Here is a 19876-nt window from a genome sequence, read left to right as displayed (position 1 = left end):
GACATATCAGTGAGTAATTTAGGACTTTTAATTAAAAGGGAGGCAAGTCCACATTTTTAGCCTTCTAGAGCAGATCCAAACTTAAAAATCACAGTTATTGTTTATATTGTTTAATGTTTTTGATTTTTTTGATTTGTGGTTAAAGTTAGACTAAACTTAACCGTTTTGATGCAAGGTCTTTAATTTATCTTTAGAATAATTGTTAGGAAATTTTAAACATTAAATAAGAAATAGTAGGTTAATGGGTATGTTTACGAAAGTGGGGAATTGCAACGGTTTCAAACTTCTGTCAAATGGACCTAAATAATTTAATTTTACTAACATAGTTAACATACGGGAGAGTATAAATCTTTTCAATAAGAAGTTCCATCTGTGTCTTAGGGAGAGCTGTAAATTTTGAAGCCCTCGTCTTTTGACATTTTACTTTTCAAAATAACGCAATAACTTTAAGTGAATCGATAGAAGCTTCGAAAACTTATCGAAATTGTTCAAATTCATTACACTCTAGAGCTTAGAGAGGCCCCTTAACATCTTATTTCTAGAAAAATTGACCAAAAACTAGACTACTTAGATCTTATGATTTAAAACTTTTTAACCTTTTTTTGGAAACAGGTGAAAGATATAGTCTATGTTAAAGCTTTATGATCAATTCAACTCTTATATATGTACCCTAAGAATGTATTAGGGACATATTTTGAGAATCAAGGAATATATAGAGTTCAAATAGTTTTTAGTTTTTGGATAATAACATCAAAAGTGTGTGTCTTTTTTTAAAACAGCTTTTTTTATAATAAACACACTCTCAAGGGGATATTACTACCCTTATTATGCACAGGCACGGTTGAACTGTTTAAGGGGAGGAATGCAGCTGGCTATTTCTCTAGAGCATAAACCATTAAAATAACGGTAAAAAAGCGTGAGACAAGAAACATTTCGACGATGTTCAAGTGACGTAAATGATCTTATGATGGTAATATCACCAATCAATCTAAATGCTCTACGTTCAATACTATCCAAGAGGCTTAAGGTAGTTGCAGGAGCACCAGCCCAGATATGGGAGTTATACTCAAGCTTTGGACGTATATAAGTCTTGTAAATAACAGCCACATCAGAGGGGGAGAAAATTTTCTTGCATCGCCTTAGAAAACCCAAACATCTTGCGGCATTTTTGGCGACATCGCGTATGTGATCGTTCCACAAAAGGTGGTTGGTGATGCACATACCAAGAATATCGAGATGTTCAGTTTTCTCGATGCAAGTGCCATTTATGGATAATGGCAGGAGGGTATATCTCGCTTTAACGATACAAGACAGCATTGGGTTTCCGAAACATTAAATTCCACGCGGTTTTTTAATCCCCATTGAACAATGCTGTTTAGGTAAGAATTTAATGAGCTTATCATATTTTTTCGTTGCAGTTCCACATCCGAGGAAGAGGGATGTGAGTCTGAAAACGAATTTGAAAAGCTAAGAGTACTATCGTCAACGAAACAATGTATTGGGTTAGAAGTTGCAGACAGGAGATCATTAATAAAAATGAGAAAGAGTGTTGGAGATAGAACAGAGCCCTGGGGCACCCCAACATTTATTTTATGGTTTTCAGACTTGAATCCATCAAATACTACTTGTATTGAACGATCCGAAAGGTAATTACTAATCCAATGAAGCAGGGATTCATGAAAACCGAAAGTACGCATTTTCGATAAGAGAGCTTGATGCCAAACCCTATCAAATGCTTTTGAAATTTCAAGTGCAATAACATTTGATTGAGGGTGAAAATAAAAATCATAAAGAATACAATGCTGCCTTAAGACTAGAACTTGCTTCTCAAATGTGTTCTACAGCAGGACAACGACCTATAAAAGTATTTTAAGGACCAAAAAATCAGCGTATTGGAGTGGCCATCCAACTTGCATGACTTAAATCCTTTAGAACATCTAGAGGAAGATTTAAAATAAGCGGTTGGGAAACATATAACAAAAAATTAAACCGCACTGTGGAGGATGGTTCAACAGGAGTGGTACAATATTTCAATTGACAGAAGCTACCGATTATTGGACTCAATGTCCAACAGATGTCACAATGTAATTAAAGCTAAGGGCCAAGCTACTAGATATTAAAATAATTTTTAAATCCAGAATAGCTTTGCATTTAATTTAATTTTTTTTTAAATCTTTGTATTTTTTAAATGTCCACTTAATTTGTTCTTTTTTTACAATTAAGAATTTGAAATATTTATGTAATAATTTTACTGCAAATAATGGGTAGTTTTAGTTTGAAAAAAAAAATGAAGACCAAACTTGAAAAAAAAAATCTTTTTAAGTCAAAAAAAAAATGTTTTAAACTGTGTTTGACGTTTCTATTTGAATGTCCTTATCTTTATAAAGGGTGTCCCAAAATTAACGCAAGATTTGAATTTGCCGCCATTTGTGCAGTGAAGTGTTGGCAACCCTGAAAAAAAAGCAATTTGACAGCTAACAGTACAGGGTTATTAAAAATGGAGCGTTACACGATAGAACAACGTGTCTTCATTATGAAAGAATATTTCAAAAATAGTGAAAGCTTGGCGGCTGCAGTTCGAAAATTTCATACAAAATATGGTCGGAATAGTGATTTAACTTCGTCAACTGTGAAGAGGTTAATTGAAAAATTCTTGGAGACTGGATCCGTTGGAGACGCCAAACACACTGGTCGTCCAAAAACAAGCCGTTCAAATGTGAATGTCGAAGCAGTGCGTGAGGGTGTTGCCGACAATCCAGGAACCTCAATTCGACGTCGTGGACAAGAATTGCAAATTTCAAGAACCTTTCTACAGCGTATACTCACCAAAGATCTGTGTCTTCATGCTTACAAAATTCAATTAACACAACAATTGAAGCCTAATGACCATGGACAGAGAAGAGAGTTCGTTGAATGGATTATTTAACATCAACAAATGGACTCTGATTTTTCGAGCAAAATCATCCTAAGCAATGAAGCACATTTTCATCTTGATGGCTTTGTCAATCGCCAAAGTTGCCGCATTTGGGGTTCGGAGAACCCACATGTGATTGTCGAAAAACAAATGCATCCACAACGCGTGACTGTATGGTGTGGATTTTGGGCTGGAGGCATAATTGGGCCATATTTTTTTTTTGAAAATGATGCTGGTCAAGCAGTGACTGTTACTGGTGCTCGATATCGCGACATGATTACACAGTTCTTTCTGCCAAAATTGGATGATATTGATGTGTCCAATATGTGGTTTCAACAATACGGTGCCACATGTCATACAGCCCGTGAAACAATTCAATTACTGCATGAGACATTTCCAGGTCGTGTACTCTCTCGTTTCGGTGATCAAAATTGGCCTCCTAGATCGTGTGATTTAACACCATTAGACTTCTTTTTATGGGGTTACTTGAAATCACAAGTCTATGCCAACAAGCCCACAACCACCCGTGCATTAAAGGAGGAGATTCAACGCTGCATCAACGAAATTCAGCCACATTTATGCAGAATGGTCATGGAAAATTTCAACAAAAGAGTGCGCATGTGCATGCAAGGCCGTGGAGGCCATTTGTCCGATGTGTTATTCCGTACATAACCCAGTAAAAATATAACTATCAAAAGACTAAAAACGGCGTTTTCTATTTAATTCAAATCTTGCGTTAATTTTGGGACACCCTTTAGTATTCGATTCGCTTAACTTCTCAAATACCGGGCACAAAACAGCTTAAACTTCTTTACCAAGAATTTTAAGTACCAAAAAATTGTCTCTTTACAAAAAAAATCAATTTGAAAGTTTTGAACGGGCACTAATTGGGAGCTATCAGTGTGAAATGCTACCCAACTTTTTCTTAATATCAAAATAAAACCTCTTATTGGAAAACGCTATAGTACTCATATAGAGCTACCATAAAGTTTAGTTGACTTGAAGTTATTGCTGCTGTTACAAGCTGAATTTTATATTAAAGATAAGGTCGTTCAAAATTATTTCTATTTTTGATAATTTCATTTATGAGCATATGTATGTCAATTTGATTGTTTAAAGCAAATAAATTAAAGAAAACAGTTTCAACTAAAGGACAAACCTATATTCTAACCATATTTTTCACAACTACACCATTATAATCGACTTAGTACTTCAGTGTGTCGGCTTGAAGACATTCTGCAGCTACACTTTTTTCTTGTCAAGAGTGTGAAGTTTTCTCGACAATGCTCAGAATTAAGCTGTGTTTCGGCAAATATAGAAACTACAAAAACTAAATTTTCGTGAAACTACTTTCTTAACATGAACTACCTAACCCTCTTATAGACTAAAATAACTTATCTTCCGCAAGTGTTTATTTTTGTCCGTCATCTAGTGATCTTTTCTTAAAATCATACCAAATATTAAAACAAAACTACTTTTATTACTAAACTGAATGTTATATTTAATATTATTTATAAAACTTGACGCAGAAATGTAATTAATATCGATCGTGTCTAGTCTACACTCTTAATAGGCCGACTCCACTTGATATCTGTATCGCCAACCAGATCTCTGACAATAAAATTAGAAGTTTTTTTTCTTCGCTGGGCAGTTTATGTCTTGACATCTCATTTGAGCAAGAGAGAAAAACGTCAAACAATAAAAAAAATTCTAACTAACTCCATCCAGCAATGAAAACTCACTGAAATAAAAAAGGTGAGACTCATAAACTTCCTCGTTTCCAGCACCAGAATGTTGAGAATCTGTAATTTTTTTTTTCAGCCACATAAGCTGAGCGAAGATTTTTAACTTTTTTTTTTAACATCGATCAGGTCCTTGTACATTGCTTGGGATATGGATGCCCAAGCTTTGTTCTTCAAATCGTTCCTCTTGTATAGGTTGCTCTTGTAGTTCCACAAGCACTCCTTTTCCCTGTACAAGTTTATCAAGAGCTTGGTTTCATTCTGGGAAAGTTTCCACTCACTCATGATTGTGCTGTTTAAAAGGATTTGTCAAAAACGCATTTCGTATAAAAATGTGTTATTACCTTTTAAATGTATGAATCTAATAAAAAAAACTGCAAATGCCGACTTTTTTTAACACTGGTATTTTTTTTTTGTTCGCGCCAAATGAATACTTGTCGGTTTGAGACACACAACATAATGAAATTGAAATGTCATCCACACACAAAAAAGGAAAAAAACTCAAACGTCAAATTTGATCGCTAACATCATATCATAAGATGAAACAACGCGACTCCATTAGACTTTTCATGTCAGGACAGGATGAGTATTCTGAGAGAAATTATCTCTAGTGGAGTGGGCCTGTACGACACTTTAGCAAAAGCAGTTAACAATGCTGAGAGCTGTAGGGTCTCACACAAACATAGACTCTATCAAAGCAGTATTACTTACTTTTCTTGACTCCAAGATTTTCATTAAGATAATTTGCATTCCATGGATTATCTATTATAATATAAATAAAAATAATGATCGTTTATTATCGGCCCGACAAATGCCAGGCCTTGACAAAAATTTATTTTAGACTCATTAGAGTGCCCCTCTCCACGGAAATCTTTAGTAAAAGGCGAAAGATTTATTCGACATTGAAGAGAAGCCAGAGTAACTTTTGAACCACCATCGCACTACTATAACTAAATTATTTTGAACGAAGTCACTGTGAATTGTATGATGATGAATATAAAAATACAATGATCTTGTGTCGTGATCGTGACGCAGTTGCATGAATGATCGTTTTCGTTTTATTGTATCGTTGGTTTTAAGCTAGCTGAACTGAAGCTGATAGACTTGTCGTTTTTGTTGTTGGATAATGTTGTTTTGTACGAACTTGTGTGTGCCTCAAAGTAGAGTTCATGAATTTTGTTATGAATGTGGCACGATCGAAATTGTTCTTTTTTTACTGAGATTAAAATAAAATAATAAAATTTACCTGAAAGTTATTTTGTTTTTATTTTTTAGGTAGGCTCGTAAACAGGTAATTATGCAGGTATTTTTGTTCTTAAAGTTGTTTACACTTTGAGATCAATTTAAACTTGTGAAATATTCGATTAATAATAATTATCGACACGACGACGAACGGTACGATGGAAACCGCGTCAACAACGCGACGCCCGCTACGAGACGCACATCTTGCGGCGATCGATAGTGATATTTAGTGGGATATTAAAATATTTAGCATTATTTTCTCATTACAAAAAGTAGGTTAGGTAGATGAAACAAACCTCTATACATAGCAAGCCTAGGTAAGTATTTGAGATAAGTTCCCTGATACAAAATTGAAATCGCAGACATTTTTTGTATGAATTTAGGAAATGCATAAAGACCTTTCATCGGATAGGTTGTTCAAGAAACTAAGACACAAAATTGGTTTATCTGCTTCGAAAAAGTCGAATTTTTGTGGAAATTGTATATAAACGTTATTAAAATTTCTCCAAAACGGTCTTTTTAATTTGGTTTTGTGCAAAACAATTCATGGGGAGGGTTTAGGAAGGGATTCAAGTATACACTTTTCTGCAAGTTACTCGAAAACTACCCATAGATTTGTTTTTAAACAATTTGTCTGATATTCTTGTTATGGGGCTCATTTTAAAAGTTGTTAATAGTACTTTAACAAAAGGCAGGGAGCATTTTGCTATAAACAAAAAGCAAAATATTTTAAATGCACTGAAAAAGTCTATACTTTGGACAAAATTGGGAACTAATTGACGTAAACAATTCATTAACTATGTTCTTACAACCTTTTCGAAAATAAATAAACTTCTTGCCAAAATGCAATACAAGTATTTTTTTAAAAGATGACAGTGTTTTTCGGAAGGTATTTTAAGACTTTGGTTTTCTAAAAACAACTATTTATCCAGTAATAAGTTGTACATTAAATGTTTTGTTTACAAAATACACAGCAACTCAATATTTTAGAGTTTTTTTTTAAGATCTTAAAAACTGTAAGAAAAAAGGGTTGTTATATCTTTTTTTTTGTTGTTTTAAATTAATACTAAAGTTTTCGAGGAACTTTTAAAATGAAAATTTAAGCCTTTTCATGTGACAATGTCAGATTTTAAAATAATAAAGAACACATGTAGGAAATTTACTTTATAAAATCCTTTTTATCTTATCTTTTCTTTTCGACTTGGAGTACACCTACCTTTAGCAGTTTTTGAGCGATCAGAAATGTTTTATAAATATTTTGAAATTTTAACTAACATTTGACTTATTGATTGTTTTTTTCCTCATTTTAGTTTATTAATTCTTTACTTTTTTTTTAATGGGAGCTTTAAAAATAAGCTGCAACTACTGAACAAGAAAACATTTAATGTACTAAATCAGGGCTTGCGAGCTTCTTAAAGTTCAAGATCGAATTTCTCATTTTTATTTTTGATTTTAAAAGATAATTCTTGAACTATTTTTCTTGGCAAACAAATTAAAAGTTTAAAATAGATTAAGCTACAAAATTGGGGGTTAGGCAACAAATTTTAGCTTCAAATTTCATTAGCTTCAATTTTTGAGATCAACATTTTTTTGATCGCGCTACAAAGTGTATGAAAAATCGATTCTAATTTAAACCATTTAAACATTTTATTGGAAAATATCATATTCAGCCCTATAAGAAGTTTTGCCCGCAAAATCGTTCACCGGAATATTTTTTTTTCCTCCGAATTTTAAGAAGCTTTTAGGAGTTTCGCCCAAATAAGATTTCACTTATAATTAAGAGCTGACAGCTCGAAAAATAGGTATGTTAAGAAAATAGCTCTTATTAAATTTCCATCATTTCTGTGATGGAAATAGTGAATGAATTCTGAATCTACAGTTTTTATTATTATTATTATTATTATTATTATTATTATTATTATTATTATTATTATTATTGTTACCTTTATTTTTTCTTCACAAAAATACAGGCTCACTTACATTTTAAAGATTTACAAGCATGGCTATTAAGCCGTTTGCCGGTTATATCTAAATTTTAAACATTGAGAGAGAAGTTATTTTTTAGCTGTTATATAATAAAAATTAACAATTTACAAAATAATTTAAGATTAAGATACTGATTATGATTAAGTATGCCAGGTTGAACGATTTAATTGCTTTGAAAATAACAAATGTCTCAGGCTTTTAGTTTAGCGAGAACAAAAACTACTAACACATATCTTGAAATAAATATTAGTTTGGTATAGTTAAGCTTATTGGTAACTTTTTAGGGTTAATCATTGATATATACATAAAAAAGTGAAGAGCAGTAAAAGACTTTCAATATGAACAGTGAAACGGGCATTTAGTTTAGCTAAAACAAAATTATATTAGACTGAACATTACATTAGAGGTCCACGAATGAATTTCTATAAGTAACAGCTTCATTCAAAACTCCAAGACAGTCCTCAAATGAAAGGAAGGTCTTATTGAAATAGAAACGCCGGATATCTTGTAAGATCGATCATAACGCTAGGAAGTGGAAAACATTTTCAATTTGATTGAGGTTACATAATGTACAGTTAAGATTTATATCATTGGTGTGAGTTCTATAGTTAAGCTCAAGCATCTCCGTGCGAACCTTAAATATCAGACTTATCTCACCAAAAGTGAACTCGGTTCGAAAATAATTTGTTTCCCCCAAAGAGAAATTAAGTTTACTGTATAATGATCTAGATTCGGACTCCCTTGCCCGATTGAGAAATGTCTAAAAAATGTTGTCATCTACAACAGAAATACAATCGTAAAGTTCATTCCTCCACGAATCTAGATTATCCAAACAAAACGTCAAAGGAAAGTTATGTTCTGAGGCCAACTCACTCCAATTTTTAAAAGGTGTGTATCTGTAGCGTTACACTGTTAGGAGAATCCTTTTCTGCAAATTGTTGTTTGATCTTTGCATGACTTTGATTATATAGTCTGCATTCGCTTTTAGATTCTTTAAAAAAATTGGCATAATTGGAGGTATTAGATGGGAGTCTAAAGATTCGCTTGAAGAAATGTCTTTGGATAGTTTCTATTTCGTCTAATTGCACGTAGCCATAAACTTTATTTTCATAGCAAAGGCAGCTTTTAAAGGTTGAATGAAACACTTTAAATTTCGAAGCCGGATCTATATTTTTGTTATTGAAAAAATTTAGACCACATACAGTTAATAGCTGCTTTTGCTGCGGTCAATTTATTTCTCATATGACTTCGGAAGTTCAGATTGTGTGTTATTGTGAAACCTAGATATTTGAAGTCCTTCACTACTTCTATATTTGAACCGCTCAAGTTCCAAGAACGGTCATTACGTGCGCTGCGATTATGGTGTCTGAATATCATGATCTTAGACTTCGCAGTATTTATTTGAAGGTCCCACAAATCAAAATATTGTTTTAACTTGTTAATTTAGAGTTGAAGCGTCACAGCATTATCAGTTAAAATAACAAGGTCTTCCGCATAAAGCAGTCCTTGATAACTACGTCACCAAAAACAACACCACCTGGTATCAATCTTCGGTTTTTATTGAACATACAAAAAATTGCAACATACAAAAAATGTTACAATTTTCTGTAATTGAGTGACTTATAAGACTTTTAATCCTTCCCCAATCGATTTATTAAAAATTGAATTAAATTTCCTATCGATTGAGGAAGAAGAAGAGGCAACACTGCTTCAAACTGTTAGGAAGTAGTAAAGAGACCATTCTACTTCGTTGAAGTTAACTGAACTATTGTAAGAACAAATTTACATTTTCGGATTTCAACAGCTATATAGAGTAAACAGGTCAGCTTTTTTGTATTTGATAGAGGTCTTAATTACCACATTGCCCCTAAAAGTACAATCTTGCAGAATTCCACGTAAAACTTGTTGGCCTTTCTTGTTTTCGGAGACTGGATACCAAAAAGGTGTCGATTATGATTACCAAGTTGGATTAGCACAATGATCCATTATTTAATAATTGTTAACAATAAAGCGTTGTTATCGTCTTTTTCGCCTCCGAAATTTAAGTAACATTTTAAGCTGTCAAATGTGTGACATTCCTCCCGAATTAAATGATCATCAAGAGGAAATTTGTCTAAATTGAATTTTATTTTGGGCGAAACTAAAAGTAAGGGAAAAGAAAAAGGGATTTTAGTTTTGTGTGGAATGAAGTTCGGATGAATCTTTTGATAGGGCTCCGAAGAAAAAATTTCTCTTAAATGGGTTTTCCAACAATATAACGACTAAAAGCTGATTTCTTATCAAGAAAACTCATGTAAGTTTCTGGCCATGAACAGCTGAACACCTCGTATTAAATTTCAATGGAAACATTTAAAGAGACCTTAAAATATTAAGTTGTGATTTGAAATAACTAAAAAATCCGACTTATAAAAGAAGTTCAAGGCACTTGTGAACTATTCAAATAGAATATTGCAAATGTTCAGCTGATTTGGTACACTAACGGGAAGAAGTCTAACTTTATGGTTGGAAAGATATTCAAGTTCAAGTTTAACAATTTATTTGAAGAAAGAAAAAAATAGTTTAACCGAATTTTTGTTCTTCCCCTCATAAAGAGCTTTCCAAATACATGTTTCGTTTTGAATATCCTGCTATTTGACAACTGTCACTTTTAAAGCTGTCATCTTTTGGCATTTGACAAGGAAAAATTACGTTATTGAAATTGTTCAATTCTCTTGAAATAGTTGGTAAAGAAATGTATTATTATTTATTTTTTTATAGCTTACTTACTTACCTACTTTACAAAGGTTTAAAAATAAAAGGAAACAGTTTTTACAAGACAACAATATATTTTATTATAAGAAATGGGATGAGATTCTTTTGGTACGACAGGACTTAGGGTGTCACCCTGTTCCGTTGCTCCCGATTCTTTATTATCACCCCATGATTTAAGCTAATCTAATAGGCAGCTTCAGTTTTATTTATTGTTCGAGTATTCATTTGTGTTGTGTAAATACCTAATTTCTGAGTGTTACTGCTGCGACGGCACTGTTTTAATCGCGCCTAATCAACATAATTACAAATTCCAATGCAAATATAAAGAATATTTATGGCGAACAAAAATAAAAACAAAAGAAGAAATTAAAATTAATTTCAACAAAATGAAAGTTTATCGAAGCGAATATTTTTCATATCATGCTGTGCTCAGGCACCCACTAAACCAAACATACCAAAACCTTCCTACCACACCACACCGTGCGTTGCTTGTTGTTTTTCTATTTACCTATTTCACTGGGAAAATATATTTTTCATATCTATCTTCTACCTACAGACATATTGAATATAGATACACTATAAAGTATATAACTATTTAGGAATTGAAATAATGCACCCAACACAAAACCAGGAAAACAAACAAAATAAAAACAAAACAAAAAACTAAACTAGAAAATACACCCCACCAGAAATGGTCGAAGGGGTGGGTTTTTTTTGTGCCCCCTTCTACGTCAACTTATTGCCCTTTTCTCATTGCAACCTCCAATCACACCTCCACTTTCCTACCCACGCCCTTTCTCAAATATCCTGGCAGTCATGGGGCGGGAAGAGATTGCAGATTGGCCCAGCCACCTACTGATTAGAGAAATGTGAACAGGAGCAAATAATATCCTGCTAGATATGTACTCTGCAGTATTTGCAGATGGTTTCTCCACAGAACTGCATACGGGCCAGGCTGGGCCGTGCCGAGTATGGCATAAGGCTCAGCACTCCACCCTCAGGACTCTGGAGTGCAAAACTGCATTCATTCATCCGCAACACAGTCAGAGTCATAGTCATAGTCACACATGAGTTTGTAGAAGGTAGGTAGGCGCATTCCGTTCGGCTTTTGGAGTTCGGAGAGTGGTTCGGTATGCAATTTCATTCGGGGGCAAACAATTGAAGGGAATATGAATAGTTCAATTCAGATTCTCAACGATGATAATTGTTTCGTTGGTGAATCTAAATTTCCCCATCAATTTCTTTGAATATTTGAACTACTACAAAATGCCTGTCATTAGCCAGCCATCCGTTGCGTTGCCATCCATCGAACATTGGAACTTTCAAACGTTCGTTCGTTCATTTGGCCGGTTTGGTTGAGCTTGAAAGACTGCCTGCTATATGAGTATGTCCTTATATTGCAATTGGTATCATTGTCAATTGTAATCAACGTTGCCACACCACATCGTTTACCTGAGGGACAGATTTTCCAGGAATTCGTGTCTAATGATCCTTATTTTGTTTTGTGTGCGCAAAAAGGGAGTCTTTTTTTTTGTGTTTTCAATGTTTTTGTCAATTTTGTCCTTTTCATAGAAAAAACAACCCTTACCATCGTACTTTCCGACACCCACCTTTCTGTTTCAGCATCAGTGAGTGCAAGTAGAGCTGAGAGAGGGTTTGATATGTGAGCTAATTTTGTTTATGATTATTTTGGTTTAATTGGTTGATATACCCTTTAGGTAAACGAGACAGGTAAAGAGGTAGGGTATATAGTGATTTAAAGGACACACACAAAAAACAGGAACTTTTAAAAGGAAATGGGTTTTTGAGGAAAATTAGCATGAAATATGCATTTTGAATTTTCTATAGGTCTTCAAAAAGTTGTTTTCAAAACAACTGCGTGCGTAATTAGTTAGGACGGAAATTAGTGGACTTTATAGAAGGTATAGATGCGTGTATTAGCGGGCTATATGATAAGCATAGGTATGCCTATAAAGTTATGAGTTTAATAAATGAAAACACATCAACAAAAGCATACAAACAGTTTTAAGGATGATTAAAAATACTAAGTGTACAGAAACAGATATGTAAAACAGGATCATGATGATGAGGACTTTCATAGGTTTTAGGTTTTTACGTTTACTTATGTTATGTATCTACTTATGTTGGGTACATATTTATATAGTAACGCATATGCGTTAGCGTGATTGAGAGTGATTTTGTTACGAAGGCTTAAAACAATGGTTTTCAATTTATTTTTAGGGACTTTTCAAACGGGTTTACTCACTGTTTTTTGTTGTAAAAGTTTCAATAGCACTTACCTGAAAAAAAGAGAAAAGAGTTTTTAAAATGGTGCAAATTTAAAATTTAGGATTGAAAATTTAAAAAAGTTTTAACAAGTTAATAAATCAAAATATGCTTCTACTTAGACATTTCTAAAAAAAGAATGTTTTAGCTCTTTATGCAAGCTTTATCGAAATTTCTTTTTGCAGGAAACCACATTATTTAAAATTTAATATCAATAACTTTCGCTAAGAGTTTTTCTGGTGCTTGGGATTTTTTTCGGGTTCAACTTTATGCAACCTTTATATCGAAGTATATTTCCAGTTAAGGTCCTGAATCAGTTATAAAGGGTGATTTTTTTGAGGTTAGGATGTTCATGCATTAGTATTTGACAGATCACGCGGGATTTCAGACATGGTGTCAAAGAGAAAGATGCTCAGTATGCTTTGACATTTCATCATGAATAGACTTACTAACGAGCAACGCTTGCAAATCATTGAATTTTATTACCAAAATCAGTGTTCGGTTCGAAATGTGTTTCGCGCTTTACGTCCGATTTATGGTCTACATAATCGACCAAGTGAGCAAACAATTAATGCGATTGTGACCAAGTTTCGCACTCAGTTTACTTTATCGGACATTAAACCAACCACACGAATGCGTACAGTGCGTACAGAAGATAATATTGCGTCTGTTTCTGAGAGTGTTGCTGAAGACCGTGAAATGTCGATTCGTCGCCGTTCGCAGCAATTGGGTTTGTGTTATTCGACTACATGGAAGATTTTACGCAAAGATGTTGGTGTAAAACTGTATAAAATACAGCTCGTGCAAGAACTGTTGCCAAAAATGGAAGAACTGAACTTGGTTGACATGTGGTTTCAACAAGATGGCGCTACATGCCACACAGCTCGCGATTCTATGGCCATTTTGAGGGAAAACTTCGGAGAACAATTTATCTCAAGGAATGGACCGGTGAGTTGGCCACCAAGATCATGCAATTTGACGCCTTTAGACTATTTTTGTGGGGCTACGTCAAGTCTTAAGTCTACACAAATAAGCCAGCAACTATTCCAGCTTCGGAAGACAACATTTCCGAAGAAATTCGGGCTATTCCGGCCGAAATGCTCGAAAAAGTTACCCAAAATTAGACTTTCCTAATGGACCACCTAAAATTATCTTCAAAAAGTAAATGTCATGGACCAATCTAGGTTTCAAATAAAGAATCGATGAGATTTTGCAAATTTTATGCGTTTTTGTTTTTTAAAGTTCTCAAGCTCTTAAAAAATCACCGTTTATAACTTTTGAAAATGATGTATGCAACTTTTCAAAATCAAATGGGGTGGCGCAACAGTCCGTTGTGAACCAGGGCCTAGTGACTTACAACTCTCAACCATTCCTGTGTGCGAGTACTGTTGTCAGGAATGGAAGGGACCTACAATTTTAGGCCGAATCCGAACGGCTAGTTTGAGAAAGCACTTTTTCATGACAAGAATTACTCTTGAAGGATTTGTCAATTCCTCGCAAGAGGCAGTACCCGCGAAAATTATTTTTTTTTAAATTAAGGTGGCACAGGCAGGGATTGAACCCAAGACCCCTTGCATGACAATCCAACGCACTAACCATCATGCCACGGGTACTGGCAACTGCAACTTTTATCAAAGTTTATTTCCAGGTAAGGTCCTGAATCAGTTTAAGAACTTTTGAAAATGATTTAAATGTTGTCCTGGGACCTCAAAAATGGCTAACATAAAAGTTATGGATTAGAAAAGACCTTGACTCGGTTTTATTAATGTTAGATTAAAGTTAATGCAAAACTATACCTGCTATTACTTAAAACTACAAATACGTTTATCTCAATATTGTATTTTTTATGTTGGCCGAACTTATAATTTATAATTTTAAGCGATTGATTTGAACAAATTCAATATATATAGGAAAAAACATTTTATTTCGAAGTATGTAAGATCTTGTTTCAGGCAGGTTCTTTACTTTTAATTTCAATACATGGTGAGAATTCTTTAACTAGTTATGATTAACAAATTACAGAAACTAACTTAGGGCCGGTTAATAACAGTTAAAAAAGGAGAAGTCATCACAAAACTGCTTTGTAACTTTTTTTGTAAGACGTTTTTCAGGTTTTTTTTTTTTTTTGACAGGAGAAAATCTCCAAAAAACACTTGGCAGTATTCGACATCAAGTAGTGTGGGACTCTTAACCACTAAAACCATATCTTCATCAGGACCAATCTTGAAGGATCGAATACAGATTTTTCTTTCTTAACTTTTTACAATTACTTTGGAGGAAGTTTAAATGTTTAATATTTTCCCATGTTTTTTTAGACAATAAGCTCATGAGGCTGGGCTCTTCTTAATCTCCGAACATGAACTTCTGTAACCTGTATTTTTTTCTTTTTGATATGCTCTTTCCACTTTAGCTTTGCATCCAAACTCATTCCAAGGTATTTGGCCGTATTCAGGTAAGGTACAGCTTGGTTATTAAAGAATATTGGAATATTGTTTATCTTTTTATTTGAAAAGTTTATATGTGAAGATTTTGTTACATTGAGTATGATACGCCATTTTTCGGTCCAAGCTCTCACTGTGTTGACTGCATTTTGTAGTTTTACTGCTGCCTTAGAGACACATTTGTCGGGTACCAAAATTGTGGTATCATCTGCAAAAGTAATCAGTTGTGATTACCAACTGGAATATCCCTTGTGTATAGTAAATACAGGGTAGGACCTAGGACACTTCCTTGTGGTACACCGGCTTCTATTTTCTTCAATTCCGAGTATTCTTGATCGTACCTTACTCTAAACAATCGGTCTGAGATGTACGATTTGAATATTTCAAAGTACTGCCTGGGAAGATCCCTTTGCAGTTTGTACTCAAGTCCCTCATGCCAAACATTGTCAAAAGCTTGAGCAACATCTGAGAAATTAGCTGAACATACTTGTTTTTCTTCTTATACTTTTTCTATTACATCCGATATTCTATGAACTTGGTCTATCGTGGAATGTTTAATTCTAAAGATTTGGGATTAACTTTCTTTCTTCTATGATTTTGCTAAGTCTCTTCAGAAGCAGTTTTTCAAAAACTTTTGCCATAATTGGTATAAGCGGTATTGGTCTGTAGGCCGTCACTTCTGTTAGTAATTTACCTTGCTTTTTTTCAGGTTTTGCTAGAAAAATAAGCCTTTGGATTCTAGAGACGGCTAAGCCAACAAACTTTAAACAAACTTTATAGCAGTCTCACTTTCATGGATCTTTAGTAATTAAGCTTTAACACTGAAATCAGAAACACAAGTTTAGTAATTCCTACGTTTTGCTTTGAAAAAGTTATAAGAATTGTATAAATTTATCCAAGTTTATTTTTTATCGACATTTAGCACCCAAACTTATATATTGAAATCAAAAACACAAAACTCATTCGCTTGAAAAAAATGCAAAGCTCTATACAAGCTTTACTGGAAGTAATTTTTGTGTTTTACCTTATGCAAGTTTTTCGGATTTTTTTTCTATAACTTTTTATTTTAAAACTTGCATGTTTAAAGCAATCTAGCTCATGTAAAAATTTTTTGAAGTGTATTTTAATGTTGACTTTTATAAATTCAACCTTTATCAGAGCTCATTCTTGTGTTTTTATATTTTATACAAGTTACAGAACATTGAAGCTAATTCGTTTATGTGTTAAGCCCTATACGTATACAAGCTTTATAGTAATTTTATTTTAATGGAATTTAAGTATTTAAGAAGTACCCGTAGCGTGATGGTTAGTGCGTTGGACTGTCATGCAAGGGGCCTTGAATTCAATCCCTGTCTGTGCTACCTAACTTTTTTCACAGATACTGCTTCTTGCGAGGAGTTGACAAATCCTCCAATAGTAATCCTTGTCATGAAAAGTGCTTTCTCAAATTATCCGTTCGGATCCGGCATATAAACTGTAGGTCCCTTCCATCTTTGACAACAGAATGGTTGAGAGTTGTAAGTTACTAGGCCCTGGTTCTTCATGGACTGCTGTGCCACCTAATTTATTTTTATTTATTTAAGTATCTAAACTTAAATATTGAAATCAAAAATACAAACTTAGTGCTTTTACGAGTAAGATTTTTATCGAAGTTTATTGTTGCCTTACTTTATCGAAGTGTTTTTCAGTCATTTTTAGAAACCAAACTTTAATATTGAAATCATGAAGAAAAGCTAAGTCATTGGTTCCAGAACGATAATAAGATCTATGCAGAAAAGATGATAGGATTTATGCAACCATTATTGAATGGTACACTTTGTGTTTTATGTTACACAAGCTTTGTCGAAGATTTTTTTCCCATCAACTTTTAGTTCATTAAAGAATACAAACTTTTATTCAATTCCATTCCATTTTAGGATCCATACAAGCTTCAAAGGAGTAAATTTCTTTGTTAAAGTTTATGCAGGCTTTATAGGAGTTTATTTTCATGTTTTTTTTTTTATTTAAACAAGCTTTATCGGAGTTTTTTCATCGACCTGTAATAATCAACTTTAGTCGTTTTCGTGTTAAGTTCTAGACAAACTTTATAGTATACGTTTATATTCATGTTAAGCCTAATACAAGCTTTATCGAAATACATCTTTTAAAATTCAAAACATGACTCAGAAATTATTACATCCCCACAATTGAAAAAGAAAAAGTAAAATATCTGAACGTCGTCTAAGAATTTCGTGTAATTAAAAAAGTTTTAACTTTAACTCTGTTCCAAGAATGCTTTCTCATTTTTAATTTTTCAATCAAACTTTCTTCTAGTCTTTCGTCCATTTGAAACCTAAAACCTTAAAATTAAGAACTCCAACCCTCTTAAAACACCTTTTTAAATCATGTTTACAATTTAACCCCCATCTGTGGTTAACTCAAATAAAATTAAGGTTTTTATTTGGAATTAGCCATTAGAAAAAAAAAGAACATCAAACTTTCTTCAAAAATGCTCCATCATCCGAGTTAAAAATGTTTAGTCACCAAAAAGAAAAGAAAAAATCCGATAGAAAACGAATTTTGATAAATTAAACGAAGAAAAACAAGTTTAAAACATTAACAAAAGGTCTGACGTCCTTCTTCTCCAAGGTACATTTTAAGAATTAGCTACAAATCAGATTTGTGTCTTGTCATTCTTTATTTTGTATCTAACCCGAATAAGTCTTAAACAAACAAATAGTAAAATCAAATTAATGAGAAAAATAAATCAATAAAATAAAGAAGTCTCCATTCTAAAAAAGTCTTAAAAAATGTAGAAGATTAAAATTTGCTATACAAAAATCAATGAAATTGAAAAAGTGCGTATACGCCCAACCAGTTTAATTTTCGTTTTCAAAAAAAATAATTCGACTTTTCTACCATCAAGAAAAGTAATGTTATATTTTACTATAATCCATTGGGACTGGTCCTCAGGTTTATTGAGAAATGTTAACAAAATGAATTTTGAGCAACCCAAAATAGGGTAAAAAGAATTATTAACTAAATCAAAATAGTTGGTTACAAATCAGACTTTTATCTTATTACTCTTTATTTTCTTATCCAAAAGTCATACACAAATTGAAGGAAGAATCAAATTTGTGAACAAAAAAATCAATGAAATAAAAAAGTGCGTATACGCCCCAGTTGACAATTTTAATTTTTTGATGTAAAAGAGAACCAAGCGACTTTATCAACATCAAAAAAGCTGCAAATTAATGGAGTTTTATTTTTGAATTAATCCAGTGTCAACTAGAGTCAGGTTTAGTGACAAAATTTCTATAAAAATCGAATATTAATTAAATAGAAATGTTTTTTAAGAAATACTAAACAAAAGGTCGTTTCCGACTGCTCAGATTTTCAAGACGAATTTCGGGAATTAAATACATAACTGATTTTTGTTTTTGTTTCCATTTTTAAGTTTCACATGCAGCCGAAAATAAATGGTAGATTCGAATTTTTTAAAAAATTGATAAAAAAAACACGTATACGCCTCAGTGAACTACTTTAAATAACGTTTTAGCAGATAATATTTATATTTTTATCCTGCACAACCCCACTCAAAGGTTAATTAACAAATTTCAAAAAAAAGTAGTTTTGATAGAATAACAAAAATGTAAAAGAAAAAGTTAATATGTATAGACGTCTTGGATTTTATTTTGTAAAGCAAACATTTTAACATTTCAATACAAATCAAATTTTCGTCTTCTCACTTTCTATCCCCTAACACAAAAAAAAAATTATTAAAAAAAAGTAAGAATCAAATTTCTGATGAAAAATAAAATAAATAAAAAAAGTGCGTATACGCCCTAGTGAACCATTTTTATTTTTCCAGTTTAAAATTTACCAAACAACTTAAACAACATCAAAAATGGTAAAAATGCAAGTATTTTAATTTTTGATGATGATGATTAATGAAAAATTTCTTGTAAAAATTAATTTTGATAAAATAAAAGTTTTTTTTAGGAATAATTAACAAAACGCCGGTTCTGTTGTTTGTTTTTTTTTCAAGGTGAATTTCATGAATTTTATAAAATCTGGATCTTGGATTGTCACTCTTTCGTATCTAAAAAAGTTCCATAAAAATATAGAAATGAGTTCTTAGAAAAATTATTTAAAAAAGATTTTTTTTGATATAAAAGAGAACCAAGCGACTTTGTCAACATCGAAAAGGGTGAAAATGCGAGGAGTGTTATTTTTGAATGTATACAGTTCCACCTGGATTAAAGTTTAGTAACAAAATTTCTTTTATAATTGGAAGCAGAGGGAACTCCTACAAAATGCCTTAAACAGTCTAATAAAATGGGCTAAGCAATGTGGATTGGACGTCAACCCACATAAAACAGAATTAATACTCTTTTCGAGAAGATATAAAATTAATCAGATTAGCCCACCCAAGATTAGAGGAATACCATTAAGCTCTTATGACCAAGCTAAATATTTAGGCCTCATTTTAGACAAAAAACTAAATTGAAAGGCAAATATTGATGAAAGAGTAA

At 32.7% G+C, this 19876-nt stretch overlaps 1 protein-coding gene and 1 non-coding gene across 9 annotated transcripts in view; both read right to left on the bottom strand.

The window, feature by feature from the left end:
• The window catches only part of LOC129947229 (protein alan shepard), a 638535-nt gene that overhangs the window by 206457 nt on the left and 412202 nt on the right, over nucleotides 1-19876 (bottom strand). The gene's annotated exons all lie outside the window — the stretch shown is intronic.
• Nucleotides 5457-5578, bottom strand: LOC129948642 (U5 spliceosomal RNA). Its single transcript, XR_008781930.1, has one exon. It is a non-coding gene; the product is annotated as a U5 spliceosomal RNA (small nuclear RNA).

This window comes from Eupeodes corollae, chromosome 2, assembly GCF_945859685.1.
Source record: "Eupeodes corollae chromosome 2, idEupCoro1.1, whole genome shotgun sequence".
In the NCBI taxonomy this organism is placed as follows: domain Eukaryota; kingdom Metazoa; phylum Arthropoda; class Insecta; order Diptera; family Syrphidae; genus Eupeodes; species Eupeodes corollae.
Note: the sequence above shows the minus strand (reverse complement) of the source record. Positions and strands in the feature narration are given on the sequence as shown.